Source organism: Ammospiza nelsoni, chromosome 1 (assembly GCF_027579445.1).
Source record: "Ammospiza nelsoni isolate bAmmNel1 chromosome 1, bAmmNel1.pri, whole genome shotgun sequence".
In the NCBI taxonomy this organism is placed as follows: Eukaryota; Metazoa; Chordata; class Aves; order Passeriformes; family Passerellidae; genus Ammospiza; species Ammospiza nelsoni.
The window spans coordinates 109,135,790-109,150,114 of NC_080633.1; positions in this window are offsets into that span (position 1 = coordinate 109,135,790).

Below are 14,325 nucleotides of genomic sequence, written 5' to 3' on the forward strand. Positions count from 1 at the left end.
ATGTGTGCATCTTTTGTAGTCGAAAGAACACTGTGTGGTTATTTAATAGGAAGTGTTGATAGTGCAGAAAAGAAGAACATAAAAGATATGTATTTCCTTTTTAATGCTATATATTTAAATTACCAGATTTTCAATTAGTGCAATGTAGCTAAGTCTCTTTAGAACTAACAGAAATGTGAATTTAAACCATCTGAAGAGTTAGTTATGAACCTTAAGATGCAATAGAAACAAGAGCTACACGAAATTATATTTAAAAACATTCAGTAGAATAGCTTGTTTTCAAAACTGATTTGAAGATGTTTTTTAGCCTTTGTCAGGGTTACAAAACAATATTTTGGACTTGGAGAAATCATAGTTCAGTTGTCCATTTCACAAATCTGAGGAAAGTCCTCCCTTCTTTAAACACAGTAGGGACTTCAGGAAGTAGTAATTGAAATTTAGGCAAAAAAGGACATTATGAACAGGATTTTGCTAAGTAAAATCAAAGGGACAGTTTTAAACCCACTCTAAGTGAAGCACATGTCACTCAGTGTGTGCCACTGTGGTGGCATTCAATATGTGCTTTGCAGGGGAGCAAAGGACTGCATGAACAAAACTAGTCTTCAGAGCTGTTAATAGGTTACAGTTCCCTTGGAATTAGTAGGACTGGAGGGTGTTCAGAGTTTTCCAATAGGGCTGCATTTATTTTCATCTCAGCTACCTTACTTTCTATGAGTGACAGATATGTGGCAAAATAGAGTACTGAAATTTTACTTTCAGTTCTGAACTGTGAGGAGAGAACAATGCTTGTCACATTTCAAAAAGGCTACAAAGGAATATCCTAAATAGTTAACAGAGACACTAGAAGGAAACAAAATAGAAGAGATTTACCAAAAAAAAAAAAAAAAAAAAAAAGAAAGAGAGAGAGAGAAATCCACCTATATTTATATCTGTAAAACAAGGAATCTTCAGAACTTTCTGAGTAACAGAGGAAAAGAATTATCTCAAAACCCCAGGCAGAAAAATGAATTTGAAACTGTTTTATTTTGAAGAAAATCTTGGATGTACTTCTGTTGAGCAGAAGATTCTGTTTGTGAGGAGGGGGCTAGGAGATGCACAAGAGGAAAACATTCCCAGCTTGCATGACGCAGTCAGGATGCATTGTCTGAAGGATCAGAATAGGTTGCAATTATGAAATCATACGGACATGAAGGTCAGCTTGTCCAAAAGTCATGTGAGCAGGATTGTGATTAGGAATCAAGAAGGCAGACAGTTAAAAAGACCACCATAACCAAACCAAAAATCAGTTTTAAATCCCCTTGTAACAGGAAAAAAAAAAAGGAAAAAAAAGATAAAGGCAGAATTTAAAAGTTAATGTAAGATTTGGTAGCTTGATATTTTAATATTACAGTAAAATATGGAGATTTGGCAAGCTCTGAATAATATCTAATTGAATCAAAGGTGCAGGAATGGAAACATACCATGATATCCTCTCTGGAAGAAAGCTGGGTCCTTCAGAGAGGTCTTTCATTGCTACTGTGAATCCTTCACTGTGGAAGATGTACTTTATTTAGGAGCCTTTAAGAGTTGAAAGAAATTACATGCCATGTTTTCCTTGTCTATCTTACAATTACTTAGAAAACACAAAGGTCTTTTTTGTCCTCATTTATTCAGTGTAAGAGGAAAGAATAATTAAGTAGAGCTCTGAAAATCCACAACAAAAGAAAACAGGATCAACTTCATTGCCATGTGCCCCATTCAGACCTTAGAGGCATGTTATGTCTTTAATATTGTGAAAGAAAACTTCATTCACAAAGACCCTTTCGACTTCCTTGGAATGACATTTTCCTTGCGGTGATTTTTAGCAGCCAGTTTGTTGGCTTGTTTGTTTGTTTTCATTAGAGGAGTCTGCTAAAGCATATTGACTTAACACAAAGTCACCTTGGTATCAGTTGCAATAGCCCCCAAAGCAGTGCTTGGATTTGCAGCCCTAACTGGAATTGTGTTCTGATGCTTTTTGAAGATTTTTGAAAGTTAAAGTTGAATCAGTCCTTAACACCACTAACCATGCACCTGCTTCTTGACCCTAACTATTTGAAACATAACATTCTCTATCATTGCTCCCCAAGTCTTAAAAAAAAAATAAAAGTCTTATTCCCTATGCTCATATTCCTGTTAGATTTTGTGATTAACAGTCCACAACCTTGAGTTTATGACTGTAGAGGTCTCCCCATAGCATGGGAGTCTCAAAAATTCCACTTACTCCATGTGTGCTCTCTGCACTGTGAGCAAAGGGGAGATTTCATCCCTCAGGGTTATCTCAGCGGTAGCTTCCACAAACACATCCCTTCTCTAAAAGAAGAAAGGATATACCTTTTCATCCAGCTTAACTTTGTCTAGACAACAAATGCAGCCAGGTTTTGTACAGCTGATTTATCTTCCCCAGCTGACTAAGCTAGAGTGAATGTGATTCACAAAGATTTTCTTTTTATCCCATGTTTGTCTTTCAAACTTCTCTGTCTGCTTATCTATGCTTGTACCTGGGAAACCTGGGAAACTCTAAGCAGCTATCCCACTCCACAGGCTGAATGTCAGTCACCTCAGCAGGGATACACTAGTGGTAAAATGAGACTTTGGAGAGTCTTATGGGTAACATGCAGTGCAGATGATGCAGATTTCTTTATATTCCATTTCAGAAGTTCTTAGTCTTTCTTCATGCAGTATAATTTTATCTGTAGCTCTCTTATACAACATAAGTGTCTTTACAGCTCAGGATAGGTGTTTTGCTGCATTCTTATTAATTTAAAGAAATAAATATCTTGATGAGAATGACCTTCATTATACTTCAGACCTGATCATTGCTCCCTGTGGGCTCCATTACCTCAGTGAAAGCCAAAGACGAAGTTCACTCAATAATTAGAGGGACTGGAGTTGCTCTGGTCTGAGAACCTGACACCCCTGCTGTGCTGAATGGCAGTCTACAGATGAGAGACTTGAGAGCTAAGAGACCAAACTAAATTAAGGCTGCCTAAGATCTGCTGTGTGCATTAACTTGCAAATAAGGTGGGGGCACAACAAAAAGTGAGTGATCCTTCTCCTAAGTAGCTTTAAATCATTCCCATTTAGGATACTCTGGAACAGGTTGATGTTAGCTTTTGTTTACGATTCAAACCTACAGCAAGATAAGATGAATGCATAATAAAAAATATTGTTGTGTGTCAACTGACAGGTCTAGTACTTATCCAACAAACTCGTTGCATCTTTCTGTGCAACCATCTGTTTAGAAAAGACATTTTACATAAGAAATTGTTATAGTATAAAATGTGTATAAATGTATATTTGCATAGACACGTGCACGCAAATACATACGTGTGCACATATCTGAACTAATCAGTGCATAGCAGAAATACTTATTACAAAGAGCAGATCTGTTCCTATTAAATTCATGGACAAAATTTTTGTGTTAAATCGCATTTCCCTTCTATGTTACCACCTACACCTGCCCTGGAGGACTATCTGGAAGTGTGACCCACAAGGCAGCCTGTCCTATAGCTGTCTTATGCATCAGGTCAGCGCCCAGGACAGCTCCTATGATACAGAGTGCACACAGGGTTTCTCAGAAAGGCTGCATCCAGATTGGATTTTTGGAAAAACCTGAAATCATATATAGGTATGACTGAGATTTGGGGGCCAACAATGAATGAAGGTGCTTCTTTGGTGGACTTTGTGCAATGTAGAACTGCTAGTGGGTTGTCTAGCTGTGATGGGGCAGTCCTTGTTCCATTTCAGGTGGGATAGAGTTCATTTTCTTCTAGGAGCTGGTACAATGCTGTGTTTTGGGTTCTGTATGAGAATAATGTGGATTACATGCTGATATTTTACTTGTGGCTAAGCAGAGCTTACTCCATGTCCTAGACTTTTTGTTTTCCCCTGTTCTGTCAGAAAGCAGGTGCACAAGAAGCTGTGAGGGAGCATGGCCAGGGCTGCTGCCCTGAACTGGCCCAAGGATATGCCACACCATGAAATCGTGAAGTGCCATGCCCAGTATATAAATTTGGGAAGTTGGCTGGAATGGACTGATCACTTTTCAGGGATGAGCTGGACATCTCTCAGCAGGTGGTGAGCAGTTGTATTGTGCATAATTTTTTGGGGAAGGTTTTGTTCCTCTCTCTCTTTTTGATAGCTATTATTATTATTAGGTTTCATATATAATAAATTTATTATTATTATTATTATTATTATTATTATTAATAATAATAATAATATTAATATTATTACTACTACTACTACTACTGCTACTGCTGCAATTTATTTTGTTTCAATTTTTAAACTGTTCCTATCACAACCCACTAAGTTAACCTTTTCTTTCCGATCCTTCTCTCCACCAGGGGATGGGGTGGGAGTGAGTGAGTGGCTGTGTGGTACTTAGTTGCCAGCTGGGGTGATAGGGGTGAACTTTGTGGATTCTGTGGTCTTTCTCGATGGGTTATTTCTCTGGAACAAGTTTGCTTGCTTTTCAGCTTTCAGCATCTGCTTTTGTAGGCATCCAGTTAAGGCATCTGGCCCACCTGCAATCCCAAAACCAGGAACAGCTACTGCATTCTATTTGAAAGTCCTCTAGATGCACACCAATCTGTATCAGCTGTAAGGGGCACTTTCCAAAATGTGAATCAAACAACCTTTTCATTTTTAATGTGTATTTTTAAGGACCCCAGTTTCCCAAAGAGTATATTAACAATCAACCCCTTGGTTAGGTGCCCCTGGGGAGGGAAGCAGGAAGGTGAGGCTGCCTTTCCTCTCTGCTTTTGAAGCTGTGTGTCTGTGTAGAGGGGAATGTCAGGCTATTCCATCGACTTTTCCAGCTTGTCCTGCTGAATCAGGTTTCTGACTGGGGGAAGCAACTAGCAGAGGTGGTCTCAGATGCCTGAGGAGCCCTGCCTGCCCTCATTTGAGGGTACAGGGGTGACTCATTTGATTATACCCTTCTCTTTCAGCTTTTCAAGGGATCAGAGCAGAGCATAGCAGTACTGGGGAAACAAATGTAACTGTGAAGGCACACAGGACAGAATGGCAAAGTTCACATTCTAATAGTGCTGTCTTGAGCAATCATCAACTCTTCATTTATTTCTTTCCACAACAGCATTTCTTTTCACTGTCATTTATGCTGGTTAAGATTTCAAGTGGGAGCAACTCCTCTATTCAGAGTTCAAGAAGCAACAGTGCCTGGAAAAGTAAGGGTGTGGTGTGGAAAAATAGCAGTAGGAAAGGAAGGTAGATGGGAATTCTCAAAATCATTTTAAACCTCACTGTTGCTGAGCAAAAAGCTATTAGCAGAGTAATATTAGCAGAGTGTGCCATTAATTGCTGACATCATGACAACAAATCTCTTCTTGATTCTCCACCTAGTTTTTTGCCGCTTTTCTTGGATGCAGCTCCTTGGCTTTTTTCCCTTCTTTGTCATTTTGCCAGACTCTTGTTTTGGATCCTCTGCTCACAGCTGTGTTTCATGGTATGGTCACCAAGGCCGTGGTATTATTCCTGCTGTTCTCTGACACCTTGGTGTGTTACACTAGCTGAAGGAGTCCTCTCCTGCATTTGTTTCTTCTTGGCAGTGATTGCCCCTCTGTTGTGGGGTCTCTGACACATTCAGTGCTGTTGGATGTGCAAGAGCCACCTGTTGGCCCTGCCTGGGGACCAAGCTGTCACCAGCCTCCACCCACTCCTGTTTGCATGGCCGTGGGTGAGGCAAGAGGAGCAGAATGTACAATGTGTTAATAAGAAATTTATACCATATTTGACAGCATTACTCTATTGATGGCTGCCAAGAATATGACTGGCATGACTTTCTTGGGTCTGTCTCTGATCTCAGATATAAATTTGATATGTGTTCAGGCAAACACATATTTCAGGAGAATTTTAAAGAAAACTTTATTCCATATATAGCTGTATTACAAGTATTTACTCTGCTGAATTGAATTTTAGCCATCTTTGCAATTTCTCTCTGTTTAAGGTGAGTAATCACCTATAACTGTGCAACTAATTTTTGGAGTCAGACATTTTAAAATTCCAACTGTGAAATTCCAAGAAATTTACTCTTGCTCTTGTTTTGTTTTTTTGTTGTTTGGTTGGTTTTTTGTTTTTGTTTTTTTGTCTTAACACGTGGCACTGAGATCCTATTGCAATGGACAATTTGAACCAACATCTGCCCAGCCCTCTTTTATAAAGCACATTGTGCCTTCTTCATGTCAAATTTTAGAAATGTTGCCTTACAGGAGTGTTACACCACCACTGCAGATATTTCCTAAATGTAGTGTGTTTTAATACTCTTGGATAGTGCTTTCACTTTTGAAAGAGGAAATTTTTGAAGGAAACAAAGGCAGCTAAGTAGGTCGACAGGAATTGCATATCTTTGTTTGCTTTTATAAATACCTTACTCTAACATATTGTGGCATCAAATGTGCACACATTCTCTATTTGCAATTTTTCATACTTGATATATGCTTTGTCTAGGAAAATTTCTATACTCCCTCTTGATGGAGGACAGAGTACTGACATAGTTTAAGTAAATGTGTGATATATTAGTGTCCATCATTGCTCTTACAACTGAAGAACAAGCAAACTGCCTCACTTCTATGTATTCTACAGGAAACATGAAAACTTAAAAAAAATTCTTAGATAGCAGAGAGTGAAAGTCACAAAGATAATAAGTTTGGATTCTAAAAAATATATATTAGAAAATTTCTTCTTTGCACAGGATGGGTGAAAATTAAAAAGAGAGAGCAAAGAAGCAGTGAAATGGAGAAGCCAAGGTGAAATGGAGTTCTGAGAACCTTTGCTAGCATGTGTCCCGGTAAAAGACTGCTTTATTTTCTGAGATGAGGTCAGCTTCATTATTCGTTTGCTCCGAGTCAGATATGGGCAGTAGAAATACTGGTGTGCCTGGCAGAAAGGAGTCAAAGGAGCACAAAGCAGCAGGGTGACAAAGTGGCCTACTGGCTCCTGGACTGAGTTAATGTCACACAGGGCTGCATGACAGTGTGTAAAAAAGGAAATGCAGGAACTGCAGGGAGCAGGGAACTCTTCAGAGGTCCAGTGCTTCTGAGCTTTCCTTAAAAAAAATGAAACAATGAAGAAAAAGGTACAGTAGCAGATAGCACTGAAAGTTGAAGGATTGCTTAACTCCAGCGGTGTATCATTAGAAAACAGATTGAGAGAAAGGAGAAACATCAAGGGCTAGAAATGGAAGGCTGAGTAAGGGGGAGAGGGAAGACAGACTATTGTGGGTGACATCTTGCAGCCTGAGAAGAAACAAAAAAATTATTGTTGCTTCCCAGTCAGTCACCAGGACAACAGCAGATTGAATTTGGAGCTGCCTGTAATCATTTATAACTACTTTGTCTCGGTTGGATTATTATGTTGCTTTTCTTACTTTTGTTGGATTCATTAGCTTGGCAGAGCTTCAACCAGAAAGGCAAGGTAAGAGAAGAAAGGGGAATTTTTTGGAAAAATTCATAATCTACAAAACTATGCTATGAAAATACTGGTGAACTCAGCACTCTTGTTGCTTTGAACACCTTTTGTGCTATGATCTGTTCCCAGGGTTAAGAGAGGTGCACACAAAGAGAAGTGACAATGAGATCCTTTCCTGCTGTACAAGGATCTTCTGCTCCCTGTGTCCACTGCCAATCTTAGGCACTCAAAAATAAAGTTCACGAATGTGCTGGGATCTGGCAGGACCCCTTGGCCCTGACAGCTCGCTGGAAGGAAAATCATGGTGTTTGCACCGCTGGAAAGCAGGGTGGCAGGCCCAGAGCCTGTGGAGGTGGGAGGTGATAATGGAGCTGAAGCATGGTCATGCAGAAGTGGTGTCTGGTATGTTTAGAAGACAGGAATGACAGGGATAACAAGGAAGCTTTAAACAACTGACTGAAAAGACCAGGTCAAAAAGTAACCTAGTAACCTAGTGGTGGCATAGAAGAGATGGGCAAGCATCAGGCAACAGGCTGTACTTAGCCATTCAGCTGTCTGGAGGATGGAGTGATGGAGGCTGGTAGTGAGGGAGGGTGCCCTTTCACAGCAGGCAAACAGCTGAGTGACAAAAATCCCATTAGTCCATTCCTGCTGTGATATCCCCACCTGTTAGGGGCAAAGTTGGTAAACTGTGCACATGGGCAAATTGCTCACCATATGGTCTAATTTCTTTTTGAACCAGCGTGTGGGGAAATGCAAAAGAAGCCATTCTACAGCATGCAAATAAAATGCAGTTCTATGGCACTGGACTTTTAGGCTTGCTTTTTCAAAAGCCAAAGGTTTTACTAGGAATTGGCTGCCCTGCAGAATTAAACTGGGACAGGTCATATTAAGGCATATCAAAACTTTCAAGCAACAGTAGTTAGATGGTGCTAATGATTGCAGGGAAAACTCTTTTACAGCTCCAAATTCTATCCTAACATCCAATTCTTGAATAACTAAAAAGGGTGGAGATCTGTCTCTTCTGCTGCACCTATAAACCTATCCAGCCTCATGACAAAATAGCCACATTCCACCCAAGTATTTAAAAAAAACCCAAACACCACTGATTCCTTCACCCACACTGCATACCCAAGTTTTATGGCTTCATTAAAGTGACAAATGTGAGGAAGAAGCATTTTGGTATGTGTCATGCTTTGCACATTGCACTGATTTTATTGCCTCTAGCATTTTAAGGTGTCAGGGTAGAAAATCCTGTCCCTATGCATACAAAGGACTTGTTCAATATGGCGGTTTCTGAACAGCTGGAATTAGGGCACATTCCACACAAATGTATTTGTGTAAATTATTCAGTATTGTAGCCTGTTTGGGTTGAAGCATCCATTTATTTGCCTGCATTTTTCTTGACTTGTAGCTTTCCTTTCCAAAGATATTGTGGCACACCTCCCTTTCCCCCTGAGCCTAGGGTCAGCTTATTGTGCTGTTTTAGGATTACAGTAAATAAAGTAACAGAAAACATAAACAAGAAACAGAAATGTCAACTCTGAGCCACACATCATTTTTCCTTTGCTTTTTCTTTCACCCTACAGCTATTACTTTAGTCCTTTATGAACCCCAAAGACTCCTTGCTCTACTGTGGCAAGCACTTTGTGAATTGTTTATTAGCTTGGAAAACTGTTTCTGTCTCTCAGGACAGGTGTCAGTAGAAGATATCTGGGACAAATACTCTGTGAAGAAAGTACCTTTTTGCCTTAGGAATCAATGAACTATTCCAAAAGATCCAGTGCCCTGAACCACGCTGAACTGAAGACCAGCAAATGTTACCTTCTATCTCTTCCAGTGACTTTAGTGCTGTCTTCATTATCATCTTCTGTTCTCCCTTGCCAATTCACTCAGCAGTTTGCCTCCTGTGCTACACACCAGCTGACAGATGTATCCTTTTCATTTCACATACTCTTAAAGCCTTGGGCACTGCTTTCTGGAGATATTTATACAGCTCTGGGACTCAGTTGCTGGAAAAGTAGTTTGTACTGAATATTTGTTACATGTTCTACAAGATCCCACACACTATTACTTTGCATAGAGTAAAACAACAACAAAAAAATGCTGATGCCTTTGCATTTATTTTGGATTAAACTTAAACAGTGAACCTCATACTGACAGTCTTTCAAAGTTAGCCTCCATAACAGCCTGAATTACATGACTAAAAATTTTCCTATATGCCACAGTGCCTTCAGAACCTACCTACCACCAAGTTTCTTCATCTCCCACAAGCAAATAGAGTAGGAGAATATCTTCCTTCTGCTCACCACAAGACATTTCTTGTGTCCTTAACTCAAACAGTGGTAGAGGAAGGACATCTGCAACAAAATGCACCACTGACTCTGTCCCCCCACACTAGTCAGGAAGAGCAATCAGTTTTGTGCTGATTCTGCTGTTGTAATTTCTTCCCCTTATTTTAGTCAACGCTGGGAAAAGTGTGGAACTGATACACGAATCAGTTGGTTTTATGCTGGAATTCTCTTTATGTGTGTTTCACTTTCAGCATACCTTATAGATATGTTAACTGTCTATTGAATAACCATTTCATGGCTCTGCCGGAGGAAGGTGTCAGAATCTGAAGGTTTTTTTGCCAAGTGTTTTACCACGGTTTTCTCATTTAGATGGTCTGCTAGAAAAAGCGATAAACACAGCATATTTGAAAAATGCCACAGCAGAACCCTTAAGGTAAACCAGCTGGCCTTTGCTTCAGTTTCTAGGGCAGCATTTTAATAAACATTAGTCATGGTGATTATGGAACATTTTTATCGAGGATACATCATTTCCAGCATTATCCCATTTTTGAGTCTATATTAGCATAATAACTTGCGTTATTAGTATAATTTGAGACATTTTAAGGACGTGGCTGGAGAATAAGAAGCTCAGTCTGGAAAGCCTCTGATTGCCAATTGCTTGTCTTGCTTGCCAGGGCCAATTAACATATTTCTTCCATTTTTGCCTTTGTTTGACTTATCAAAACACGAATGTGCAGCAGACTTTCAGAATCACTTAGGCTCCTTGTTCAGGCTTTAGAAGCACATAGCAACACGAAGCACATTCATGCAGATTAAGTGCTCTTTGGAGTATTAGAAACCACTTAATCTGTATAAATATGCTTCAGGTTGTTCAGCTTTTACAACACCTTGAGAAGGAACTGCAGTGGTTCAGAAAAGTGTGTGATGCATTATTTAAAAGAAGATATATAATCCAGAATAAGTTTATCTTCCAAGTGACTGTTGTCAGAATCATAGTTTATATTTTATATTTTGGACTTCATTGCACTGTGTTAATGCAAGTGACAAAGGGAATTTCCTATTATATACTCTATTACTTTCAAAAATCTGGTTTTATCACTGTTGATTTAGAAGATAAGCATGAGAGATGTATAAGTATGGAGCAATTTTACTTTACAAATTTGTGCAACAGGAAGAATTTACATTTTTAAACAGAAAAAGGTAAACAGATTTATTTTCTCACTGAGTTGATATGTTATTCCATGCATAAAATACCTTTTTAGCTTCCATTGACTCTAATTTTCATTTGCAGTAGAGCTGAAAAGAATGAGGTATGAGACAGGACTAAGAACATCATATTGTGATGTTAGATATTTTGCTTTTGGGGTTTACAGTGTCATTTAGTCTAATAACTCTTCACAGTACAGTTTAATTATTGCCAAAAATAGAAAGCATGGTTGCATTGTGCAGCTTTCCCAGAGGATGTCTTATGTGTCCTGAGATAAATTTAAGCTCTGTATTTTAACATATGTGCAACTGTAGCTGTGTCGCATTCTGAAATCCCTTGTTAGACAAAAGCTTGCAGCAGCCATTAATAACTGGAAAGTAACATGGACAAGACAGTGTTCATCTTAAAATACTGACTCCAAAGAAGTAAATAATACTTTTCCAGACTGGATGAAGAGCTGATTTTAATATATTGAATTCCATTGTTTTTGTGAAAATGCAGGACTTTTAGCATCAATAGATACTTATTATGGGAAAAGGCCTGCACTCTGTGGTTGATCTCAAAGGATGATTTAGTAACTGCCTCTCTTCCCTTCTTGTTCCTCTGGGGATATTTGCCCCCTGAGTTGGTGGGCAGCGTCCTTCCCAGCTGTGGCAAATAAATGCCAGCTGCTGGAGGTGACTGCCAAGTGCCCTACCCTTCACCAGAGAACTTCTTCATTTGCTGAGGAGACACCACTGCAAGCCGAGCATGCGGGTTCACCGCTCCTGGAGAGGATCCTACACGGGCCATAATATCCACAGTGGTTTCTATTCAGGTCCCAGAGGAGCACTTCCCTTGGCAACATGATCTTCACCTCACTGTGGCCGTCATAGCAGCTGCCAGGGCTGATGTTTCTGGCCCTGGAACCTGTGCGGAGATGGGGGGAGCAGGGGAATTCTTGTTTGCGTACAAAAGCAGGCTGAAGACTCCTTTGAAAGATGTTTAGTAACACAAATGGGACTTGCAAAGGGCAGAAGGACTGTTTGTGGAGACAATTGAATTTTAACCTTCCTTTTCTCCTTTTGCATAAAATAACCAAGGACATTACTTTAGCTGTGAAAGAAACTGTTGTGTGTCTGCTCTTGTCATTTCATTGTCCCTGTAATGAAGCTTTTTGTTTTACAGAAATTTGCAATTTTTTTTTTTTGTTAAGAATTTCAAATATTCTCTTTTGTAAAAATAAATCTAAAGAAATTATAAAAAAGCTTTGGAAATTCTAGTATTTTGCTGTGATATTAGCATCCAACTGCAGTAAACTACACTGAGTGAAAAAGGTTTTTCAATTTCAAAATGGATTTAAAAAATTCAATTAATTAATTAAATTCATTGGATTCAAAAAGAAGAATAGGTAATTAAGGAAAATTTCCTAATTGTAATCCAATTTAAGGTGCAGGTTGCATTTTTTATGAAGCACACAAAAATACCAAAATTCTTTCCACTGTAAGCTTGGAATTAATTCCCTGGGCTATATCCAGTGCAAACACTGAAATGTTATATGACCTCTATCGCATAGAGGTCCTTTGCCAAAAGCTCATCGCAGTAATGGGCTTTAATATTTTTTGCATTGGATTTTACTCTACTGTTGGTTTTATCATTCTCGATCTCAGCAAATGTGCTTTATTGTCTGGATCATTTAATTTTGTTAGGCAAACGTGCTTCATTTTTTAATGATAAAATGTTAGCATACTCTTCAATAATAACTATTTTTCCTTTCAGAGCTACTCATGCATAAAGTCTAATCTTTTGTAGTTGAAGGAAGATGTTCTTTAAGAACTGATTTAGGGTCTGCCTTTGTTTTACTAATTTTTAATTACATGCAGTCAGACCTGATTAATCTGAATTAGCATGCAAAGCCCCTTTTTAGAACTAAATAAAATCAGATTAACAAGTAAAGTATACATACAAGGATGTGTTCTAAGGTTGGTTAAAAGTTAAATCCTTCTTATTCTTAAACATACAGACATTTCTGTCTGAACAATTTTTGTATTCTAATTGGGTACACAGTTTTGCTGCATAACAGATCTTTAATTCCTTTTGACTTTTGAGCAAAGCATCTAGGCATCATAATAATATTATGCAAGGAAATGCCTTTACAGGGTTTTATAACTGGAACTGGACTTAACAAGATCAGTTCATCCATTGTCCTTATAAACATAAATGCATTTAAAGAGGTGGCACTATGTTGCAATTTCCGAAGTTACATTACTTTTTTAAAGAGTACCTAATGCAACCTGATATGAACTAAGGTCAGCTGCTATGAGGGTGAAGACTCTGCCTTTCCTCCAAGCTCTCTTCTGTTCTTACTCCTGGTTACCCACCTTGTACTGGCTTTGGTGATGGAGCTCAGCACAGCACCTCAACAAAATAAAATGGCAGAACACAATCTGGGAAAAATGCAATTTTTCTGTTTGTAAAGCAAACTGGAGGAATTTTCCTAGGGATCAACCAGTCATAGAATCTGATGAGATGGATGGGAGAGGGTAAATATGTAGTGAAGCAGCATGAAGGGGAATAGAAGGAAGGAAGAAAAAGAAAAGCTAAGGCAAAATCTTTCTTTCACGCATTGTGGACCATTTGTCACTTCAGTCACAGTGTGCTCTGAGGATGCCAAAGTCTTCAGCTCAGCTGTGCTTGAGCACCCTGTTTACCTCACTGGAGCAGTGTCAGTAAATTCAGCTGGATTTATGTATGTGCTTTAAGCAGAGGTGGATTTGACAATCCATTGTGGGCATCCAATTAAAATGTGGCTGTGGCTCACACACGTGCCCCTGCCTTGGTGTGAGCACACAACTCTCCTGGTCTGTTGCTAATAGGAGCAAACCTGCTCTTCTCTGGGCAGAGGCCACAGGTATGCAGAATCCTCCTTGGAGACAATTGCCTTTTTATTGATTGCAGACTATTATATTACTACTAAACAATTACTTCTGGTTGTAAGACCTGCACAGTATAGTAACTCTACATCTCATCTCTATGTTTCAAAGCCAAAGCATGGCAAATTGTGCTCAGCATTTTGATGGGGGAAAAATATTAAAAAGCTTTTCAAACATAATGGAAAATGTTACTGTAGCAGGATGTTGGTTATTTTAATTTGAAATGATAAATACGCATCTAGTAGAGGACAAAAAAGCCTTTATACTTGACTGACCCCTGCCCTATTTATACTACATTTTGCCCTGATGTATTTCCGTACTGTGTACAATAAAATACAAATTACTCAAATTCATCAAGAGGGGATTAATTGGCATATAATAGGGGATCTGGCTACTATACTGGCAAGCTGCCAAAAGGAAAGATGAGAGAAGCTTGTGGAGAAGGGGGCATAAAAATGCATGT